The sequence below is a fragment of the Oncorhynchus keta genome, chromosome 23, assembly GCF_023373465.1.
Source record: "Oncorhynchus keta strain PuntledgeMale-10-30-2019 chromosome 23, Oket_V2, whole genome shotgun sequence".
Taxonomy (NCBI): Eukaryota; Metazoa; Chordata; class Actinopteri; order Salmoniformes; family Salmonidae; genus Oncorhynchus; species Oncorhynchus keta.
In genome coordinates this window covers 38,635,173-38,659,102 of record NC_068443.1, presented here as the reverse complement: position 1 = coordinate 38,659,102, position 23,930 = coordinate 38,635,173, and the positions used below count along the sequence as shown (strand labels likewise).

The 23,930-nt window shown below is 40.4% G+C and overlaps 1 pseudogene; it reads right to left on the bottom strand.

Annotated features, from left to right (window-relative positions):
• Window positions 1-6,117, bottom strand: part of LOC118402294 (opsin-3-like) — a 39,362-nt pseudogene extending 33,245 nt beyond the window's left edge.
• Window positions 6,118-23,930: the final 17,813 nt, after the last annotated feature.

Genomic DNA, 23,930 nt, shown 5'->3' with positions numbered 1-23,930 from the left:
TTTAATTCTGATTGGGAAATAAAAGAGGAATTTAGAATTCCTTCAACAATTTGTAACTTATTTAGTTCATAATGTTTCTGCCACCGTCTCTTATGACCGAAAATAGCTTCTAGATATCAGGACAGAGATTATTCACCCAGTACTGGAAGAAGATTTTTTTCTTCAACGAGTCGGACACAAAGGATTTACACCAGACACCAGAGAAGGCCCTCATCCCGTCATTCGCAGGAAAAAGAGACGGAGATATCGGGGACGTAGGTCTGGGTGCCTTGTAATGATCCGGCGGCGAGTGGGTAATCTGCCTTTACTATCGGTCCCTATTGGCCAACGTACAATCATTGGATAATGAAAGAGACGAAACTACGAGCACGTATATCCTACCAACGGTACTTTAAAAACTGTAATATCTTGTGTTTCACTGAGTCGTCTGTCAGGTTTTACGTGTTTTCGGCAAGATAGAACAGCAGCCTCTATGTACACAGGCAAAGTGTCAATACAGGACTAATCTATATTCTTCGCTTATTTACACCACAAAGCCACTAAGATCTATTGAATCGTACTACACTGGCTCCGAAGCTCGTCAGATGTGGCAAGGCTTGCAAACTATTACAGACTACAAAGGGAAGCACAGCCACGAGCTGCCCAGTGACACGAGCCAACTAGGTGAGCTAAATTACTTCTATGCTCGCCTCGAGGCAAGCAACACTGAAACATGCATGAGAGCGTCAGCTGTTCCAGACGACTGTGTGATCATGCTCTCTGTTGCCGATGTGAGTAAGACCTTTAAACAGGTCAACATTCACAAGGTCGTAGGGCCAGATGGATTACCAGGATGTGTACTCCCAGCATGCTCTGACCAACTGGCAAGTGTCTTCACTGACATTTTCAACCTGTCCCTGATTGAGTCTATACCACCAACATTTTTCAAGCATGTACCCAAGAACACTAAGGTCACCTGCCTAAATGACTACTGACCGTAGTACTCACGTCTGTAGCCATGAACCGCCCAAACACATCCACAGATGATGCCATCTCTATTGCACTCCACACTGCCCTTTCACACCTGGACAAAAGGAACACTTATGTGAGAATGCTATTCATTGACTACAGCTTCGGGTTCAACACCATAGTGCCCTCAAAACTCATCACCAAGCTAAGGACCCTGGGACTAAACACCTCCCTCTGCAACTGGATCCTGGACTTCCTGAGGGGCCGCCCCAAGGTGGTAAGGGTAGGTAAACAACACATCCGCCACCCTGACCCTCAACACGGGGGCCCCTCAGGGGTGCATGCTCAGTCCCCTCCTGTACTTCCTGTTCACTCATGATTGCATGGCCAGGCACGACTCCAACACCATCATTAAGTTTGCTGATGACACAACAGTGGTAGGACTGTTCACCGACAACGATGAGACAGCCTACAGGGAGGAGGTCAGAGACCTGGAGCCAGGACAACAACCTCTCCCTCAATGCAATAAAGACAAAGGAGAAGATTGTGGACTAAAGGAAAAGGAGGACCGAGCCAGCCCCCATTCTCATCGACTGGGCTGTAGTGAAACAGGTTGAGAGCTTCAAGTTCCTTGGTGTCAACATCAACAACAAACTATCATGGTCCAAACACACCAAGACAGTCATGAAGATGGCACGACAAAGCCTATTCCCCCTCGGGAGACTGAAAAGATTTGGCATGGTTCCTCAGATCCTCAAAAGGTTCTACAGCTGCACCATCGAAAGCATCCTGGTTACATCACTGCCTGGTAAGGCAATTGCTCGGACTCTGACCGCAAGGCACTACAGAGGGTAGTGCGTACGGCCCAGTACATCACTGGGGCTAAGCTACCTGACATCCAGGACCTCTACACCAGGCTGTGTCAGAGAAAGGCCCTAAAAATTGTCAAAGACTCCAGCCACCCTAGTCATAGACTGCCCTCTCTGCTACCGCACGGCAAGCGGTACCGGAGCACCAAGTCTTGGTCCAATAGACTTCTTAACAGCTTCTACCCCCAAGCCATAAAACTCCTGAACAGCTAATCAAATGGCTACCCAGACTATTTGCATTGTCTCCCCCCTCTTTTGTGCTGCTGCTACTCTCTGTTTCTTATCTATGCATAGTCACTTTAACTCCAACTACATGTAGATTTTACCTCGACTAACCTGTGCCCCCGCACATTAAATCTGTACCGGTACCCTCTGTATATAGCCTCGCTATTGCTATTTTACTGCTGCTCTTTAATGATTTGTTACTTCTACTTTTATCTTAACACTTTTTTTCTTAAAACTGCATTGTTAGTTGAGGGCGTGTAAGTAAGCATTTCACTGTAAGGTTTAAACCTGTTGTATTCGGCACATGTGACAAATAAAATTGGATTTGATTATATTCTACTGTATCTTACTATATGCCGCTCTGACATTGCTCGTTCAAATATTTATATGTTCTTAATTCCATTCCTTTACTTAGATGTGTGTGTATTGTGTGTATTGTTGTGAAATTGTTAGATATTACTGCACTGTTGGAGCTAGAAACACGAAAGTTTCGCTACACCCGCAATAACATCTGCTAAACATGTGTATGTGACCAATAACATTTTATTTTATTTTGATTTCATGTTGCAGCAGAGCTCAGCTTAGCGAACGCTTGTGTATATGGAAAGATGCTTAACAGTATATGTGTGGGTGCTGACTACTGCAGCCTCTTACTTTACACTATCGTAAATATTTGATACCAAACACATTTAAATTGTGTGTATACTATAAATGTGTATACTTTCTGTTTTGTTCCCCTCTAAGTGATTATTTCTTAGAAGCATAATTTATGATACATTTATGATTGTTCTTCCACTGAGTATTTTTCTGACAAGCCTGCATAAGACAAATCCTACAAGCCTGAGTGCATAACACTGAAACTGAGAAATAATCACTTCAAGGGTGACTCTGAGTAATTCCTCAGCCACAGCCAATGGAAAATCGAGCCTTGTTGATGTCTGGGAGCAACCATGCCTAGCGACCACACACCATGCCTCAGATTCAGATGCCAAAACTTGTCAAAGGGTTAGTAAATTGGCTCCTTGTGGAACATACTGTTATCACTTCGGATAAGTAATGCGGAACCACTGAATGTCTCATATAGTGGGTAACTTAGTAAGCAATAAATCAAGACTAAGAGACTTGAAATGATCACAATGAAATGTCCCAGCCAAAACTCCGGGAGCTGGTGTGATGCTATGTGAGCTTCCTTTCAAGTTGGAGGCAAAAAAATATTTTAGAAGAGAAAAAGTCAAGATAGTTCTGTGAATATAAAAAGTTTTAACAATGTCACAAGGATTCCACTTATCTAACCTGAAGGGATGCACTAACAATGTTTCTGTATGAAATTAAGTTGTAAATATTTTATGATACTGCCGATAGCTCTACCGAAAAGCACCCTTTTTTTGTTTTAGAAGTAAGCCATTGAAGAGAAGAAAATAAAATAATTCTGTAAATTTCAACTTAATTTCCCCAAAAATGAATGAATTAAACCATGCAGGAGTATCACTAAACATAATTTTTTTATGAAAAAATGCATCTGTATTCAATAGGCCTAAATGATGGTTGTATTCTGTATTTCGCCATGGCTCACCGCCACTGCCAAACCAGTGTGGAAAAGCTTTTTAATGGAACATGCATTGTCTAGCAAAATTCAATTGAAAAAAAATGGATTCATGATACAAAGTTGGATGTGCCATTTTTAGATTTTAGCCCACTGAATGTATCTGCTGAAAATCCTGGCTCATGGGCCACATCAGACCTTTATGTCACAATACGCTGGTTTGTGAAGTGAGGGAGGATATTCAATAATTTGAATATTTTATCACACTCAACCTGTACCCTGAATGACTACTATGGTGATGGAATTAATAAACAAGACTAGCTAACAGATTGGATTAGTTTAGAAAAATGTCAGTTATTTATCTTTGTATAGATTCATGAATTAATTGATGTGCATGAGGAAATAAAATAGATATTAAAACAAACTATTCTAAAAATCTCCCTGCAACAAAGCATACTGGGAAACATTATGAGGCCCCTCCTACATCTTTTTCACTCTGAGTTAACAGAAATACATTTAACAAGGTGGAGTAATAACACCACTCAATTAAAAATATTTATTAAATTAAATGTCATGTTCAGTTGTGCTGAAATGTAGGTAAGGTGACATACATTCCTAACACTGAACTGAATAAAAAACATGGAAGGTCACATACATTTCTAATGATTAGATGCACTCAAAACAGGATGTTTGGAAAGTAAACACTTGTGTTTAAAATCGAAACACTCAGGAGATATAGATGTCCTCCTGGTTGGAACTGACTGGAAAATGCTGACTATCATGATTCATTCTGTATTCTGAGCGCCTGTGTTTAAGATGAGAATACTAGCAAATCAAAATACCTAATGTGCCTAAATGCCTAATGTTTAAGTTTTAAACATTGACGTTTTGGTTATAAACGTGTCAGATGTCATGGTTTTACACTAGAGGCATCGGACCATATCACTGCATGGTTTATCAGTAAATAGACAGCTATAAATCCACACACACCGCCACAGTTGATTGTGACTAAAGCTCTTGAAGCATCTCCCGTGCAATACAATTGTATCTATACTCTCATTCTTGGCGAGGAAGCCTATGGTGAGTCTATCTTCGACTTTACAATCTTGCACTCTTGCTACAGTCTCCCAACAAAACATGTGACAGACAGCAAGCACACTGTTGTTAAAACAATCTGGTCGTTGAAAGGACATGATAGCCGACCTGTTGGTGCCCTCACATGCATTTCATTATCCTTTGAAGACCGCATATGAATCGTGTGAAAACTATTATATTTTAACAGACTAAATAACCATTTGACTCACAACACAGTCGGGCGTGCACTTTAAACACTAATGAAGACTAAACAAAATGTCCAAACACTGTAAATAAGATTAGTTTTTGATGCCAGAGCTATTTTCATGTAGCCTACCTACAGTGAACACCATAATGCAGTTTAATCAAGCAGAGATAATGTTTAACTAGCCTAATTTAATGGTCCTTCTGAGCTCAAGATATGGCGCTTGTAACGCCAGGATAGTGGGTTCGATTCCCGGGACCATATACGTAGAATATATGCACACATGACTATAAGTCGCATTATAAATCACAAATGAGTTATAAATAAAAAATAAAAAAAAAAAGATATGTCATAATATAATATAATAATTATATAATAATAATAGTATGTCGAAACAAGATATTAATTGATGATTTATGGAAGTTTCAATAGAAAGAACCCATCATTCATCTAGGCCTGCATGCTACGGTTGGAACTGATGACAATCGATATGCAATTGTGATATTCAAATTAAACTATAAAAAAAATCTACCAAGCATATCCCCTCTACGCATTGTGCTGGCCAGATTCCAAAAGCGCACACCACATCGAGGATAGCCTATATCTCTTTCACAACCACATTTGAAACATAACCAAACGCTAATAATGAAGCAACTCTGTAGTACACTTACCAAATAGTGAATTGGCAAAGCCGTACCATACACATCCACTTTTTCCTATGAGCCATCTTCCTTGCGTACTTGCCGCGAAACTGAACGGAGTGCCCACCACACACACAAGCAGATCGCTGAAGGAAATGTTCATTAGTAGCAGGTTGATAGGCGAGCGCAGCACCTTGTAGCGGCAGAAGAGGACGAGAACTAGGAGGTTGTTGAGGAATCCGAAGGTACCAATAAAGCCTAAACACACAGCGACTATCAGGTTCCCGGTCGGGCTTAGGGTGGTGCGGTATGACGCTTCCAGATTCCTGTCTCCAGCACCCGCACACAGCGCGCTACTGGTCCTTGTGCAGCCTCCGACGCTCACGTTGGGCACAATCATCGCAATCCGTTTTCTCAGCACAAGCGTGTGGTTGGCATTTTTAGGAGAGACGAAAAATGTGGGATTCTGAGTTACAATCCATTAAGGTTGATTGCAGAGAAACATTTTGTTTTGAATAATATTTTTTCCAAATGTAGAACTTTGTTTCCCAGTTCATGGTTTAAAACCAGAACAAAGTTTGATAAGGCTGAGCTCCACCATGTGGTAGTTAAAATCCACACACACCGCAGGACTAGACTCTCTCCGTCGGTGTTGATATTATTGTACTACTTTCACAGATGACGTGAGCGCCGTGGAACTGAGCGCAAAATGTATTCGCAGGGGGTCCAAATGACCTGAAAATGCAGTGAGGGTTAAAAGGCCAACGCAGATGAAAGCGAGCGAATAGAAGTTATACTGCGACTGCCTGACCTCTGCCACTTCCACCTTTTATTTTGCTGCCACTTCCACTACAGAAAAAGTAGGGTACAATTGGCTACACCACCCATATGCAGCCGACTCTCAACTTCTTTTTACTAAAATCTAACCAAATTTAGGCTAAGTGCTGTGATAGTAGCCTATCACTGAAACTGTTATTCTGTACCTTAGTAACCACAACGTGCAGGCGCGGTCCATGGTCCTGAAATCTTTGCCAATTGAATTACATCACTACATCAAATATATCCACCAATCAACGGTGCGAAAAGTTTCGTAGAAAATAGTTCCCTTTACGAATGTCAGCATCCCATGAGAGAGGAGCTACTCTTCTGTTTCAGAGCAATACTTTTGTTCCTTTTGTTTTACTCGCCTTTTCATTCGTAGCATTTAATCACTCCTTAAAAGACAAGAACACATGTAAATCGGTTATAGACTACACAATGACAGACAGTCTGTGCCTGTTTTGTGCTCGCTATCAAGCCTTCTTCGTTGTTAAGGTAATGTATAATTTCTGTCTAAACAAAGGTGAAGTTGCAAATCCAATAAAGCCTATTCATTTTCAAGCTGTGTATTGTTGTCATGGATGATTTCAGACCGAGAAGATATGACATTTCATACAATTTTTGTTAAGATTAGCTGCTGTACAGAGCTCTGATCTTAACGCAGCCAGTAGGGTTTTGGATAAAGACGGGTGAAACCTTAGAAAAAATAAAAATATTCCTATATAATTTGTGATTGTTCTAAAATAATCCTATTGGTTTCTCACAATCCTATCGGAATCCTATTGGACAATGTTTTCCTATTGGAAATCGAAAGTAATTATATTGGATCCTATATACGATTCTTGCAACCCTATAGGATTTTGTGTCACCTCTATCAGAATCATATTGGAATCCTATTGGACTACTTTTTTCCTATTGGAAATCAAAAGATATCATATTAGATTCCATAGGTTTTTGATCATTCTTGTAGGATATTGTCACCTCAATCAGAATTGTTTTAGAAAGTTTTTTCTTAATCAACCCATTGAATTATTGTTTGTCGACATTAATTACAAAAGTTTCGTTGTTCGGAAACAACAATTCTATATTAATGTCGGTTTTATTCACCATTACAATACGAGAGTGACTCAAGGCTGGAAGTTAATTTGCAGTATGATCAGCAGTACAGTACAAAAAAAACATACTCACTTGAGTTATTTGATTTGATTCTTATTCATGCAACTTCCTGTCTTTGATTTAGACATTACAACATATCTCATTTTACAGTGCCTTCAGAAAGTATTCATACCCCTTGACTTATTCCAAGTTTTGCTGTGTTGACTGAATGCAAAATGGATTAAATAGATTAGTTTTCTTACCCATCTACACACAATACCCCATAATGACAAAATGAAAGCATGTTTTTAGAAAATGTGCAAATTCTTTGAAAATTAAATACAGAAATCTCCTTTACATACAGTACTAGTCAAAAATTTGGACACACCTACTCATTCAGGTTTTTTTTAAGTATATTTTCTACATTGGAGAGTAATAGTGAAGACATCAAAACTATGAAATTACACATTTCACAAATCATTTAGTAACCAAAACTGTGTGAAACAAATTCTTTGTTTAAAATTCAGATTCTTCAAAGTTTTTGCCCTTCGCCTTGATGACATATTTTCACACTCTTGGCATTCTTTCAACCAGCTTCTTGAGGAAGGCCTTCCAACAGTCTTGAAGGAATTCCCACATATGCTGAGCACTTGTTGGCTGCTTTTATTTCACTCTGCAGTCCAACTCATCCCAAACCATCTCAATTGGGTTGAGGTCGGGTGATTGTGGAGGCAGGGCATCTGATTCAGGACTCCATCACTCTCCTTGGTCAAATAGCCCTTGCACAGCCTGGAGTTGTGTTGGATCATTGTCCTGTTGAAAAAAAAAGGGGCCTTGTTAAAAGTTAATTTGTGGAATTTATTTCCTTCTTAATGCGTTTGAGCCAATCAGTTGTGTTGTGACAAGGTAATACAGAAGATAGCCCTATTTGGTAAAAGACCAAGTCCGTATTATGGCAAGAACAGCTCAAATAAGCTAATAGTAACAACAGACCATCATTACTTTAAGACATGAAGGTCAATCAATCTGGAAAATTTCAAGAACTTTGAAAGTTTCTTCAAGTGCAGTCGCAAAAACCATCAAGCGCTATGATGTAACTGGCTCTGATGAGGACCACCACAGGAAAGGAAGACCCAGAGTTACCTCGGCTGCAGGGGATAAGTTCATTATAATTCATTGCACTTCAGATTGCAGCCCAAATAAATGCTTCACAGAGTTCAAGTAACAGACATGTCAACATCACCTGTTCAGAGGAAACTGCGTGAATCAGGCTTTCATGGTCGAATTCCTGCAAACAAACCACTACAGACACCAAACCACAACAGACACCAATAAGAAGAGACTTGCTTGGGCCAAGAAATACGAGCAATGGAAATGAGACCAGTGGATATCTGTCATTTGGTCTGATGAGTCCAAATTTGAGATTTTTGGTTCCAACCGCCGTGTCTTTGTGAGATGCAGAGTAGGTGAACGGATGATCTCCGCATGTGTGCTTCCCACTGTGAAGCAAGGAGGAGGAAGTGTTATGGTTAAGGGGTGCTTTGCTGGTGACACTGTCTGTGATTTATTTCAAGTCACACTTAACCAGCATGGCTACCACAGCATTCTGCAGCGATACGCCATCCCATCTGGTTTGTGCTTAGTGGGACTATCACACCTCCAGGCTGTGTAAGGGCTATTTGACGAAGGAGAGGGATGGAGTGCTGCATCAGTTTACCTGGCCTCCACATTCACACGATCTCAACCCAATGGAGATGGTTTGGGATGAGTTGGACCACAGAGTGAAGGAAAATCAGCCAACAAGTGCTCAGCATATGTGGGAACTCCTTCAATACTGTTTTAAAAGAATTTCTCATGAAGCTGGTTGAGAGAATGCCAAGAGTGTGCAAAGCTGTCATCAAGACAAAGGGTGTCTACTTTGAAGAATCTAAAATATATTTTGATTTGTTAAAAAAAATATTTGTTGTTACACTTTCATATGTGTATATGTAAAAATGTGTAAATAGTAAAAATAATGAAAAACCCTTGAATGATTAGGCGTGTACAAACTTTTGACTGGTACTGTATACACACTGTAGCTTCGATATTGTTTTTATTGTGTTACTACTTCCTTTTCTTATTTAGCAAACACTTGTTTTTAACTCTGCGTTATTGGTAATGGGCTATTAAGTAAGCATTTCATTGTAATGTCTGCACCAGTTGTATTCGGTGCATGTGACCAATACCATTTGATTTGATGTACTCCGAATCACATGACATGGATGTTTTCCAGATATCTTCCCTGTCGCCTGCTGCAAACTCATTATGAATATGCAAATTAGACCCGATTTTTGGTTACTTTTTGTATTAACAACATTGAAATGTTTTATCTACATGAATAAAAAATCTAACTTTAAATGAACTTGCTTCTCACAAAGAAAACTAAACATACTAAATGTACTAAATATTCTAAACAGACAAAAATAAATCCAATATAACTTGAAATCATTAGTGTGCTAATGAAGAAAAGAGCAAAGACTGTATTTCCCAAATACATTATTTCTGTAATATTTGTATGTAGCTACAACATTTACATGAGAGAAATGTGAACTCTAAAGGGATGTTGCCCTTAGGATGTTTAAAGGGGCAGCTACAGAATTTACATGAGCCAAGTGATGACTGAGCAATATCTTGCAACTCATTAGAAAAAAGAAGAAGACAAAAGAAAACAGAAAACAACAATGCAAAAAAAAGGACATCAAGGACAACTAAAATCCTAACAGCCAGGCCAACTGTACATGTTTGAGTGCATGTCTGGCACTATTTACATATGTGTGTATTTGGGTGAAAGTGTGTGTATATGCATGTGTACAAACACCTGCACTGTATCAGCCCCAGGCAAACTGACATTAGCTGTAAAAACACTGCCCCTCAGTGTCCTTCAAACATACTTTTTATTATGTTTTATTTTGACTATCATTCTATCTCCCGCCCAGCAACTCCACTCCCACTTGTTTCCAATTCCACATCCCAACCCTGAGCTTCCCCCAGCCCATCCCACCTATCTCTGCTGGCCCCCCTCTGGATTTCTACGCAAAATATATCTTTCAACTATGCTGTGATGTTTAACATAGATTGAAATGGTATCTAATCGAATAGAATCCACAGATTGCGAGTTGAAGATAAATACTTTTACTAAGAGTATTAGTATATTAGTAATTTACTGACCCGGTCTCTCCAGATCTCCTAACAGTACTATTTCTAGGGTCAATTTTAAATACATTTTAAGCATTTTCAGCCATTCCATTCCAACCTGAGACCAAAAACAGGCTACCTGAGGGTATCAAAATAATTGGTCTATTGATTCTGTATCCTCACAACAAAATCTGCAGTTTCGATAATTTTATGCACCAAATATTCAATATTTTCTTGATGGAAAGAATTCTATATAATAATATTCACTGAAAAGCACAAAGTCTTGAATCTGGGGTTGTTTTATATATCAACTCTTACACCCTGTACAGTGGAATCGGTACCAACATCTCATCCCAACTATTTTGCAACCTGTATGACACAGTTGTCAACATACTGGTCCTCAAACTAAAATGGTATGCTTTCCTATTTATGCTAATTTTATTCTTCTGCCAGTTTTCTTCTGCCTTTATATTGGGCAGACAGAACAGTTCCCTACATCCTCCTGCTGCCACCTGCCTCCTCTATTTTTGGGGTAATGTTGGAATCAATTGGTTGCAGGTAAGGTTTTGGGGAAACAACATCAGCTGTTACAAAGTTGTCTTGAAATTAATATGCTTCTCACTGACACCAGCATTCTAAATGTTTGTGATTTGTATAAATGCTATATAAACAAACAATGTAGCTACTGTAGCATAAACTGACAAATCAAATTTTATTTGTCACATACACATGGTTAGCAGATGTTAATGCGAGTGTAGCGAAATGCTTGTGCTTCTAGTTCCGACCATGCAGTAATATCTAACAAGTAATCTAACCTAACAATTTCACAACAACTACCTGATACACACAAGGGTAAAGGAATGAATAAGAATACATACATAAAAGAATATAAATGAGGCCCGGGTGGCAGCCGGCCGCGACCAGGAGGTCTGTGGGGCGACGCACAATTGGCCTCGCATCGTCCGGGATAGGGAGGGTTTGGCCGGTAGTAGGGATATCCTTGTCACATCATGCACCAGCGACTCCTGTGGCATGCCGGGCACAGTGCGCGCTAGCCACGGTAGCCAGGTGCACAGTGTTTCCTCTGACACATTGGTGTGGCTGGCTTCTGGGTTGGAGGTGAGCTGTGTTAAGAAGCAGTGCGGCTTGATTGGGTTGTGTTTCGAAGGATGCATGGCTTTCGACCTTCGTCTCTCCCGAGCCCGTACAGGAGTTGTAGCGATGAGACAAGATAGTAATTACTAACAATTGGATACCATGAAATTGGGGAGAAAAGGGGGTAAAAATGTAAAAAAGAAAAGGATATGAATGAGTGATGGCTGAATGGGGCTGCAGGGTAGCCTAGTGGTTAGAGCATTGGACTAGTAACCGAAAGGTTGCAAGTTCAAATCCCTGAGCTGACAAGGTACAAATCTGTCATTCTGCCCCTGAACAGGCAGTTAACCCACTGTTCCTAGACCGTCATTGAAAATAAGAATTTGTTCTTAACTGACTTGCCTAGTTAAATAAAGGTAAAAATTAAAAAATGGCATAGGCCATGATGGCTGAATGGCATCGTAGATGGTATAGAGTACAGTATGTACATATGAGATGAGTAATGTAAACATTATATAAAGTGGCTAGTGATACATTTATTACATCAATTTTTCCATTATTAATAAAGTGGCTGGAGTAGAGTCAGTATGGAAGTCCAGGACCCAGTTGCACAGGGCGGGTTCGAGACACAGGGTCTCGAGCTCAATGGCGAGTTTGGAGGGTACTATGGTGTTAAATGCTGAGCTGTAGTCGATTAAAGGTATTCTTACATAGGTATTCCTCTTGTCCAGATGGGTTAGGGCAGTGTGCAGTGTGATTGCGATTGCGTAGTCTGTGGACCTTTTGGGGCGGTAAGCAAATTGGAGTGGGTATAGGGTGTCAGGTAGGGTGGAGGTGATATGGTCCTTGACTAGTCTCTCAAAGTACTCCATGATGATGGAAGTGAGTGCTACGGGGTGGTAGCCATTTAGCTCAGTTACCTAGCTTTCTTGGGAACAGGAACAATGGTGGTCCTCTTGAAGCATGTGGGAACAGCAGACTGGTATAAGGATTGATTGAATATGTCCGTAAACACACCAGCCAGCTGATCTGCGCATGCTCTGAGGACGCGGCTGGGGATGCCGTCTGGGGCCTGCAGCCTTGCGAGGGTTAACACGTTTAAATGCTTTACTCATGTTGGCTGCAGTGAAGAAGATCTCGCAGGTTTTGTTATCGGGCCATGTCAGTGGCACTGTATTGTCCTCAAAGCGGGCAAAGAAGTTGTTTAGTCTGTCTGGGAGCAAGACATCGTGGTCTGCGATGGGGCTGGTTTTTCTTTTGTATTCCCTGATTGACTGTATTCCCTGCTCAGACCTCTCGTGTCTGAGCCGTTGAATTGCGACTCTACTTTGTCTCTATACTGATGCTTAGCTTGTTTGATTGCCTTGCGGAGAGAATAGCTAAACTGTTTGTATTCGGTCTTGTTTCCGATCACCTTGCCCTGATTAAAAGCAGTGTTTCACGCTTTCAGTTTTGCGCGAATTCTGCCATCAATCCATGGTTTCTGGTTGGGGAATGTTTTAATAGATGCTGTGGGTACAACATCACCGATGCACTTGCTAATAAACTCGCTCACCGAATCAGCGTATTCATCAATGTTGTTGTTCGACGCTATGCGGAAAATATCCCAGTCCACGTGATCAAATCAATCTTGAAGAGTGTAATCCGATGGTCTGACCAGCATTGAACAAACCTGAGCGCGGGTGTTTCCTGTTTTAGTTTTTGTCTATAGGCTGGGAGCAACAAAATGGAGTCGTGGTCAGCTTTTCTGAAAGGAGGGCGGGGGAGGTCCTTATATGCATCACGGAAGTTAGAGTAACAATGATCTAGCGTTTTGCCAGCCCTGGTTGCGCAATCGATATGCTGATAGAATTTAGGGGGCCTTGTTTTCAGATTAGACTTGTTAAAATCCCCAGCTACAATAAATGCAGCCTCAGGAAATGCGGTTTCCAGTTTACATAGAGTCAAATGAAGTTCTTTCAAGGCCGTCAATGTGTCTGCTTGGGGGGAATATACACGACTGTGATTATGATCGAAGAGAATTCTCTTGGTAGATAATGCGGTCGGCATTTTATTGTGAGGAATTCTAAGTCAGGTGAACAAAAGGACTTGAGTTCCTATATGTTGTTATGATCACACCACGTCTCGTTAATCTTCTTCTTACCAGAGAGAGATGCTTGTTTCTGTCAGTGCGAAGCGTGAAGAAACCAGGTGGCTGTACTGACTAAGATAGCGTGTCTCGAGTGAGCCATGTTTCCGTGAACCAAAGAACGTTACAGTCTCTGATGTCTCTCTGGAAGGCAACTCTTGCTCGGATTTCATCTACCTTGTTGTCAAGAGACTGGACATTGGCGAGTAGTATGCTCCGGAGCGGCGTGCGATGTGCCCGTCTACAGAGCCTGACCAGAATACCGCTCCGTCGGCCCCGTTGTTTTGGGCCGCCGGCTGGGATCCGATCCATTGTCCTGGATGGTGGGCCAATCAGAGGATCCGCTTTGGGAAAGTCGTATTCCTGGTCGTAATGTAAAGTTGACGTGAGTTGACGTTGCTCTTATATCCAATAGTCCCTCCCGACTGTATGTAATAAAACCTAAGATTTCCTGGGGTAACAATGTAAGAAATAACACGTAATAACACATACACAAACAAAATACTGCATAGTTTCCTAGGAATGCGAAGCGAGGCGGCCATCTCTGTCGGCGCCGGAAGTCATAAAAGACCTAGACCTACTAAATCAACGTTTAATGTGTGGCCAACTGTTCCTAGGGAACCACATAATACAAAACATTTCTCCATCCAAGCCTCAACACAATTGATTAAAAGTAATCAACTAATTATAATATTTAATCTAGACATCATTAAGAATCAGTTGTCTTCTAGTTGTCTCTTCTTCCTGACTGAATTGTATTAGGCTTGAGTGAAAGAAAAGCATAAAATAGAATGCCTAATATGGCAATTCATATCATTTTTACGAAAACAAATGATTGATAACTTAAATCTCAAAGCCATGCATTCAGACCACTTCACTTATTCCACATTTTGTTACATTACAGCCACTTTCTAAAATGGAGGAAATAAGACATTTTCCTCATCAATCTTCCGACAATACCCCATAATGACAATGCAAAAACAGGTTTTTAGAAATACCTTATTTACATAAGTATTCAGACCATTTTCTATGAGACGCGAAATTGAGCTCAGGTGCATCCTGTTTCCATTGATCATCCTTGAGATGTTTCTACAACGTGATTGGAGTCCACTTGTATTAAATGACATTGATTGTACATGATTTGGAAAGGAACACACTTGTTTATACAAGGTCCCACAGTTAACAGTGCATGTCAGAGCAAAAACCAAGCCATGAGGTTGAAGGAATTGTCCATAGAGCTCCGAGACAGGATTGTGTCGAGGCACAGATCTGGGGAAAGGTACCAAAAAATGTATGCAGTATTGAAGATTCCCAAGAACACAGTGGCCTCCATCATGCCATCATTCTTCCTAGAGCTGGCCGCCCGGCCAAACTGAGCAATCGGGTGAGAAGAGCCTTGGTCAGGGAGGTTACCAAGAACCCGATGTTCCCTCTGTCAGAGCTCCAGAGTTATTCTGTGGAGATGGAAGACCCTTCCAGAAGGAAAACCATTTCTGCAGCACTCCACCAATCAGGCCTTTATGGTAGAGTGGCCAGACGGAAACCACTCCTCAGTAAAAGGCACATGACAGCCCGCTTGGAGTTTGCCAAAATGCACCAAAAGACTCTCAGACCATGAGAAACAAGATTCTCTGGTCTATAGAAACCAAGATTGAACTCTTTGTTCTGAATGCCAAGCGTCACATCAGGAGGAAATATGGCATCATCCCTACGGTGAAGCATGGTGGTGGCAGCATCATGCTGTGGGGACGTTTTTCAGCGACAGGGATTGGGAGACTAGGCATGATCGAGGGCAAGATGAAAGGAGCAAATTACAGAGAGATCCTTGATGAATACCTGCTCCAGAGCACTCAAACTCAGACTGGGGCAAAGGTTCACCTTCCAACAGGACAACGACTCTAAGCACACAGCCAAGACAATGCTGGAGTGGCTTCGGGTCTCTGAAAGTCCCGAAAGTCCTTGAGTGGCCCTGACAGAGCCCGGACTTGAACCCGATCAAACATCTCAGCAAAGACCTGAAAATAGTTGTGCCTGGAAAAGAATGGGAGAAATTCAGGTGTGCCAATTTTCTAACGTCATACCTATAAGAAGACTTGAGGCTGTAATCGCTTCCAAACATGCTTCAACAAAGTACTGAATAAAGGGTCTGAATACTAATGTAAATGTGATGAGTTTTTTTTATATAAACTTGCAAACATAAAAAAAAATGTTTTGCTTTGTCGCTATGGGGTATTCTGTATAGATTTATGAGGGGAAAAAAACAATTTATTACATTTTTTAATACGTCTTGTAACGTACTGTGGAAAAGTCAAGGGGTCTGAATACTTTCCGAATGCACTGTACACTATATTGTATACTGAATGCAAAAGTATGTGGACACCACTTCAAATTAGTCGATTTGGCCATTCCAGCCACATCCGTTGCTGACCGGTGTATGAAATCAAGCACACCGCCATAAAAATCTCAATAGACAAACATTGGCAGTAGAATGGCCTTATTGAAGAGCTCAGTGACTTTCAACGTTGCACCGTCATTAATTTGTATTTTTTATTTTTATTTTACCAGCTAAGTTGACTGAGAACACTTTCTCATTGACAGCAACAATCTGGGGAATAGTTACAGGGGAGAGGAGGGGGATGAATGAGCCAATTGTAAACTGGGGATGATTAGGTGACCGTGATAGTATGAGGGACAGCTTGTGAATTTAGCCAGGACACCGGGGTTAACACCCCTACTGTTACGATAAGTGCCATGGGATCTTTAGTGACCACAGAGAGTCAGGACACCCGTTTAACATCCCATCCAAAAGACGGCACCCTACACAGGGCAGTGTCCCCAATCACTGCCCTGGGGCATTGTGATATTTTGTTTTTTCATAGAATTCCACCTTTCCAACAAGTCAGTTCATCAAATTTCTGCCCTGCTAGAGCTGCCCCAGTTCTGCCCTGCTAAAGCTGCCCCAACTCTAAGTTCTGTTATTGTGAAGTGGAAACGTCTAGGAGCAACAACGGCTGCGCCTCAAAGTGATAGGCCACACAAGCTCACAGAATGGGACCACCAAGTGCTGTCCTCGGTTGCAACACTTACTACCAAGTTCCAAACTGACTCTGGAAGCAATGGCAGCACAATAACTGTTCATCTGGAGCTTCATGACATTGAGTTCCATGGCCAAGCAGCCGTATACAAGCCTAAGATAACCATGTCAATGCCAAGCGTGGACTGGAGTGGTGTAAAGCTCGCCACCATTGGATCTGGAGCAGTGGAAATGCATTCTCTGGAGTGATGAATCACGCTTCACTATCTGGCAGATTAACCCAGATTAACCCTGCCCCAATGCATAGTGCCAACTGTAAAGATTGGTGGATGAGGAATAATGGTCTGGGGTTATTTTTCATTGTTGGGGCTAGCCGCCTTAGTTCCAATGACGGGAAATATTAACTCTACAGCATACAATGGCATTCTAGATCATTCTGTGCTTCCAACTTTGTGGCAACAGTTTGGGGAAGTCTGTTTCAGCATGACAATGCCCCCGTGCGCAAAGCAAGGTCCATACCGAAATGGTTTGTTGAGGTCGGTGTGGAAGAACTCGACTGGCCTGCACAGAACCCTGACCTCAGCCCCATCGAACACCTTTGGGATTAATTGGAACATCTACTACGAGCTATGCCTAAATGCCCAACATCAGTGTCCAACCTCAGTGCCCAACCTCACTAATGCTCGTGGCTGAATGGAAGCAAGTCCCCGCAGCAATGTTCCAACATTTAGTGGAAAGCCTTCCCAGATGAGTGGAGGCTGTTATAGCAGCAAAGGGGGGACCAACTCCATATTAATGCCTATGATTTTGAAATGAGATGTTCGACGAGCAGGTGTCCACATACCTTCTTGGGATGTATTGTAGGTTTGCCACAGATTCAAACATACTATTGAGAGAATTGTTTGCCTGTGGCAATAAATGCTATTGTTGCCAAAGGTTTGCTGCAGATTCACCACACTATTTAGTTTGTAGCAAATTTGTCACAAACTTGCCGGAAGTTTGCCGCAACAAATGTATTTTTGTAAGGGCAGACCAATAGTCCAACTATTATGTTCTTCCCAATGGATCAGTGTTATTTCCTAATAGTTGCTGGTTGAAAATACAATTTACACAGGACCTTCTAATCATAAGGTTTGCATAGGCGTGAGATTCAGATTTCCATGGTGACATCACCATGCGATAAATTGGTTAATAGAACAATAACAAAAGGAGTTCCAAACCACTCTGCCAATAACAGCTGGTTTTCAGTTTCCTCCTCTCTGCTCAGACCACTCTAGACAGTCCCTGCAAAATTCTTGTTTGAGAAATAGTTTTTTGCTTATAAGCCATTTTTGCCAATTTTATCAGAGATCTATTACAGTAAGGTACTTAATTGTTACCCAGAAATGATTTGATATTGCATTGTGCATGTTCTTTCAGGTAATGTTCTTTCATTAACAGAGCAAGTAGACGGTTTAATTGGAATTTACCTTTACATTTCAAGCAAGTTATAACACAGTTCGGATTGAATCCCGGCCTAAGTCTATTCTGTTTCATAGGTGTTTGGCAATGAGAGCAACATTTTAATTGGTCTAAATAAATCTGCCCAATTTCCCTTTGAGTGAAGATTTGCCTTAGGAATGTACTACAGCGGTCATAGACATGCACACAAAGACCTCCAGGAATTCAAGTTGAGAAGCACTGTTAAAAGTGTTCCATAAAAGCCACTTGGAGAGGACATGGTGGAGAGATGGAACAGAGTGGTGTTAAGGGTTTAGTGCAGTTCTCTAGTCTCTTTAAAATAGCATCTGTCCTCCTCCACCCCAGTCTGCACAGTAATTTAGCATGTGGTGAGAAGGAAAAACAGTCCACCATGGACACACCATGCAGTGACATGACCGATTTCCCGCTGGGACGGACTACACTTTTAATCATATCCTCAGGGACAGAGGGAGGGAACGAAGGAGACAAAGAGAAATGGAATAACAGACAGATAGTGAAACAGAGAGAGGGAACCATCTCATTAGATGAACAGTCAGTGCAAAGCCTGAATAGCAATAGAACTGGGGCATTAATTTGGTTAGTTAGGGTAACAGGACGTACTGCATCACAGCTGTTGTAATCTTTAGAATGTGATTTTCACAAATTGGAGTGTTTGATTAGAAAAAATCATCGAAATTGTTAAAATGTTTTAAAAACAATTCTCAAAGCACCTTTCCAAAACCATTGAACTTGATAATAACCTTATTGCCCAAACAAAATAAAGACTCGGTAGATTACAGCAATTACAGACCAATTCAACGTGCATAATAAAATATTTGGTAAGATATTAGCTTAGATAAGTTACACAAACTAATCCACAAAGACCAAATTGACTTTGTAAAGATTGACTTTGTAAAAAAATAGACAAAAAGCAGACAACATGCAAAACTCATGCACAGTCTTTTTTTATGCCAGAGAGTCCCAAACACCAGAGTCCTATTTCCCAACAATGGCTGTTTCCTTGGACACGGAGAAGGCATTGGAACACATAGAATGGTCACACTTGTTTAGAACACAATCAGAGTTTGGTTTATGGCCAAACATTATTAAGAATATATCACTTTTATACAAGTAACCAACAGCCCAAATCTGCTCTAATAGTCTGATATCAGATGCCTTCACCCTCCACAGAGGAACACACTAATGGTGCGTTCTCTCACCTTTGCTCTTCATTCTGTCTTCATATAGCCTGCTTACTGAGAGATGATAAAAGGATACAAGGAATTAATAAAGGTAAAGAGACCGTCAAACCAAGCCTCTGAGAGGATTACATACTGCTAACAGTACTTAATGCCCAGCAAGCTATCTAGCTATAAGATCAATTGGGGCAAATCGGAGGCAATACCTTTAAAAATACACTGTCACAAAGACAGTATTGCCTCCCTTCCATTCAAATGGTCTCCAGAAGGAGTTAAATACCTTGGAGTAACACTAAAACCCCAAATACATGAAATTCCCTCCCTTTAACATTCTAATTGAAAATACATCTGATCACCTTGAAAGATGGAAAGACGTCCCTCTCTCACGTTGGGGTAAAATAGACGCAATAAAAATGTATAACATTGATAGAGGAATTTTTAAATTCCTTATGTTTTATTATCAAAGCCAATCAAATTCGCACTCATTTCTAATTCATGATAAGTTGTAAGTTTATCATTTGCATGAATTAGCAGAGACCAGTCTTAAAAAACAAGTTCAGCATTTATTCTTGATGAGTACTAAATGCTCACACACATTACCACAGGTTATAAACTGAAAATGACGTCAGCGTTTTCCAAACTTTCCATTTCACAAACAGAGGGCCCCTCTAATTCTCAAGCCTCCGCGTTATCAGCACGAAGTCAAGGCCAGTCAGCATAAATCAACATTCCCGACCATTTTGGAGATGGCCCGTTCCCACCACCTGGAGATTTGTACAACTGAATGAACTTAAAGAACAGACCTTCATTGTTACTAAACTTCTTGACTACATTATATACAATTGTGAAAGGGAGCAAGAGGGACAGTACATTATAGCATTCGCACTAGTCAGTTTCTGATTGGAATGTATACATAATTAGTCATTTCAAACATATTTTCCTCTATCAAACATAAAGTGCAATCTATCTACTCCTTTCGGGAGACTGATTCAAGAAGTTAAATCATTTGTTCAGAAAGTTCCTTGAGGGAGAAACCTCTGAGTAAGCCGGTCAAAATGACCAATGGATAGAAATAGAAGTGGCCTGGGCCTTCCTGATATTCAGAAATAATATTTGGAATTTGTCTCTCAAAATTATTGTCACATGGTTAATCATACATATAAGAATTAAATGGTAAAAATCTTAAAGTTAAAATTCATCTAATGCAAGAGCACCATCCTTTGCCATATGGACACATTGATAGCCTACACTGTGTTCCATTGGCAGCTAAAGAAATTAGCACATGGAACTCAGAGAAATTCCGCAGTAGTCCTATAACTTCTATCATTAACTACACTGAACAAAAATATAAACACAGTCTCATGTTTCATGATCTGAAATAAAAGATCCCAGAAATGTTCCATATGCACAAAAACCTTTTTTCTCTCAGATTTTGTGCACAATTTGTTTACAACCCTATTAGTGAGCATTTCTCCTTTACCAAGATAATTCATCCACCTGACAGGTGTGGCATATCAAGAATCTGATTATTACAGCATGATCATTACATAGGTGCACCTTGTGCTAGGGACAATAAAAGGCCACTCTAAAATGTTCAGTTTTGTCACACAACACAATGCCACAGATTGTCTCAAGTTTTAACTGAGTGCGCAATTGGCATGCTGACTGCAGGAATGTCCATCAGAACTGTTGCCAGATAATTGAATGTTAATTTCTGTACCATAATTGAATGTTCAGAGAATTTGGCAGTATGTCCAACCGGCCTCACAAACGCAGACCACGTGTAACCCAGGACCTCCAAATTCGGCTTCTTTACCTGCGGGATCGTCTGAGACCAGCCACCTGATGAAACTGTGGGATGAAACTGATGAACAGCTGATGAAACTGTGGGATTGTACAACCAAATCATTTCTGCATAAACTGTCAGGAATTGTCTCAGGGAAGCTCATCTGTGTGCTTGTCATCCTCACCAGGATGTTGACCTGTCTGCATTTCGGCGTCGTAAACGACTTCAGTGGGCAAATACTCACCTTAGATGGTCACTGGCACGCTGGAGAAGTGTGCGCTTCATGGATGAATCCCGGTTTCAACTGTACCGGGCAGATGGCAGACAGTGTGTATGGCTTCATGTGGGAAATAAAGTCTACACCTGTTGCGCATGTAACCAATAACATTTTATTTGATATTTAGAAGAATTGTACTGACAAAAATGGGAAGTTTGTCTACAGACAAAAAAGTGCTATGTAGAACCATAAAGGGTTCTTCAGCTGTCCCCATAGGAGAACCCTTTGAAGACCACTTTTTGGTTCCAGGTAGAACCATTTTTATACATACTGTAGATGGTTGTTATTTACAGGATAAGAAGTGTAACAATATATGTACATGTCAGACAACTTAGTTCCAAAAATGTTTTCCCAGAACAGTTAAAAAGGAATTAGTGTATATCCATCACATTTTTTATGTATCTATAACCAAGAAAATAAGAACAAAATAGGTGAAGGTGAAGACTGTTATTTTATCAAATCTCTGTAATTATTATTGCGTGATTAAACTAATCATGTAAATTTTATCAACTAGGAAGTCGAGGCACCACGGAAAATCTTCAGATTACAAAGTTACATTTTTCCAAATATAACTCTTCAGCTATTTTAATATCTGATCAATTAATTTATATTAATTAATTATTCTTTACCTCACGACAGTCTCCTTCCAAATGCTGTAAATTGTTGGTTATCTTCATGAACCCAGCCTTTACTATAAATCATCCAATTGCCAATTATCTTAATCATGTATTTAATAACTAACTAAATAAATAATCACAGAAATGCATAAACAAATAAACAGTAGATATTGGTTACTAACAAGGATAGGGAAGATTCCCCAGTGGGCTAAGCTGATATGATGGCTTGGTGGACAAAGGGAAGTAGGTGTGAACTGAGAAAGAAGGGGGAAAGACAAAAGGGATCACTACACACAGTTGATAATTATATTAATTCAAATGCTAATCCTTTGCACATGAACGCTCACTCATTCGGGAATAAATGCAATCAATATATACTTATGCCCATGTGTCTTTGTGATCTTCTCTGTTGGAATCTGCTCGAGAGTTCATCCGAGTCTCTCTCTCTCTTCCTGTTTCCCTGAAGATCAAAGTCTTTAATGATTAGAATGGTTACTTCAGAGAACCAATCAGAAATGTTCTCATAGAATAGATGTTTCGGCTGTTGTTGGTATTCTCGTCCCAGGTTTACATAATTTCTAGCTGCAGACTAGTAATTAGTATCTAAAATATGCTCTTATTCTGTAGGGATTGGTAGTCTCAGAGTTGAACCACTTCCAGCCGTGTAGCAAATGCTCCACGTGGTATGGTTAGGAATTCAATAACTATTCGCAATCACAGCTCACTATGTAGATTTGCTTAGTCTTGGTACTCAAACCTGTGCCACCCCAGCTTACACTGAGGTATTTGTGGTCTATACTATTCACAATCACAGCTCACTCTGTGGATTTGCTCAGTATAAAGAGGATTTTCTTAGGAGGGGCTTTTATTCGTAACAGTAGAAAAGGTGGTTCTATGACGCCTGATAATGTCTGTTCTCACGGGAGCAGGCCAACGACATAGTTCAACTCTAAAGGGAATACAATTCTCTCACATTAAAGGTTTAACATCACATTACATCATTTCCCAAATAGATTCATCTTTACTCATTCATTTTATACAAATGTACCCATTCAAAGATATAGTTATGTGTGTTTCCTGTACTTCGTTAGGTCACCAAATGAAATGCACTCGTCATACCCGTCCCTTAAGTGTCCACGGACCATTCCCACAAGTGGACATATTGTTTTATTTTCTCATTTTGGGGATTTAGGAGTTCGGCCACGTGAAATCCTTTGTTCAGTCTTTCACTCTCTGCATGAAAAGGGAGAGAGAGTCTCCGCCAGGAATTTACAACCTGAGATAACAGAACCTGGGTGTAGGAGAGATTGAGAGAGGGGGGAGCCACAATCTATACCCAGAAAGGGCCACATCATGACACAATCCAAGGCCAAATAGAAACTTCTTAAAATTCAAAATGATATTGATCCTTCCATTGACTGTACATTTTGTGGGAATGACATTGATACTACTGAAAGTATTTTATTTACTGTGATCATATGAGCACTTTCTGAAGTTACATGATTTATTGTTTTCAAAGACTATTAATATTGTCAATTCCACATACAATGACGTCAAATTTGATTTATTCCAAGATGCTAATGATTTCAATTTCCTGGTAAATAATTTAATTGTATTAGCCAAATTCTTTACATACAAATGCAGATTTTTAAAGACTACCCCCTTATTATTACTTTTTGAAAGAGAGCTTGTTATTTTTTGTGCAATCTTTAAGATTTGTTAAAAACAAACGTACCCTGA